The sequence below is a fragment of the Carlito syrichta genome, unplaced genomic scaffold, assembly GCF_000164805.1.
Source record: "Carlito syrichta isolate Samal-C Ts95f unplaced genomic scaffold, Tarsius_syrichta-2.0.1 Scaffold316276, whole genome shotgun sequence".
NCBI classification, from domain to species: Eukaryota; Metazoa; Chordata; class Mammalia; order Primates; family Tarsiidae; genus Carlito; species Carlito syrichta.
This window is the reverse complement of record NW_007260372.1, coordinates 753,691-755,097: the sequence shown is the minus strand read 5'-3', so window position 1 is coordinate 755,097 and position 1,407 is coordinate 753,691.

The following is a 1,407-nucleotide window of genomic DNA, read 5'->3' as shown; positions in this document are numbered from 1 at the left end:
TGGCGGGGCCCAGCCACTACACTCCAGTCTGGGCGACAGGGTGCAGTCTGGGCGACAGCCATCTCAACAAAATATTAAAGAAATATATATTTTGAGATCAAATATGTTTATTTCCTTCCATACTTTTTTTTTCTTCTGTTTTTTTTTTTGAGTTGAAGTCTCACTGTCGCCCAGACTGGAGTACAGTGGCCGCTCCCGGCCACCGCAGCCTCAACCTGCTGGGCTCCGGCGATCCTTCCGCGTCAGCCTTCTGAGTAGCTGGAATTACAGGCGCGCTCTACCACACTCGGCTAATTTTTTGATTTATTGTAGAGATGAGGGCTCGCCAAGTTGCCCAGACGGGTCTCGAACCTGCAGGCTCAGGCACTCCACTCACCTCAGCCTCCCAAAGGCGCGGGATTACAGGCTGAGCCACCGAGCCTGGCTTCCTTCCATACTTTATCTATTGTCCAGCTCTGGTGTTCTTTGTCAGAGTTAAAAGGGTTAATGCATGAAAAACACTTAGACACTTAGCACTGTCTTAGCTTTATTTTTAAGGCCTTTACATCAGTCTCCCAGCTGACAGGAGTCAAGACATGCCCTGCCATGTATGTCTAAGAAGTAGCTGCAGCTGTGACTATGTGCCCTCCAAGTCCCACTTCTTTTTTTTTTGAGCTGGAGTCTCACTCAGTCACCCAGGCTTGAGGGCAGTGGCATGCTCCCGGCCACCACAGTCTTGACCTGCTGGGCTCAGGAAATCCTTCCACCTTAGCCTTCCAAGTAGTTGAAACCACGGGCACGCACCACCATGCCCGGCTATTTTTTAATTTATTGTAGAGATGAGAGCTCATCGAGTTGCCCTGGCTGGTCTCGAACCGTGAGCTCAGAGAATCCTCTCACCTTGGCTTCCCAAAGTGCTGGGATTATAGGTGTGAGCCACTGAGCCCAGAACCTAGCCCTCACTTCTTTCTTCTCTAAATTGCTCTTCCTGGGACCCTGCAGACCAGCTCACTCCCCACCCCCTACCCGGCATCCTTCTCTCCCTCCCCAAGGACTGGGTCTCTGCTGGTTTTTTGTTCAAGCCAGGCTCTGAGTGTTTGCTTCTTTTGTTCTATAACAATCTCTTTCCCAAAGACACAAGGTCCTTATTCCTCTTTCAAGGACTTTTATCTGCTCCACTCCCCTCTCTTCAAGGCCAACCACAGTCGTTATCCTCAGAGGACTCTTGTTATCCATTTTCCCTGGGCAGAGCCACTGGTCCCTGTAAGCCTGGCCAAAAAGAGCACACACTCTCAGTGGGGGTCTTTTCTTTCCACCTCTGTGAGCTTGGGGGCCTAGGGGCTCCTTGGGAAGTCGGAGGGGCCTTCCTTTCCTACTTTTGTGAGCCAGTTGGGGGTGGGGCTAGAGCAGGGCTTTCCTGCTTTGTAA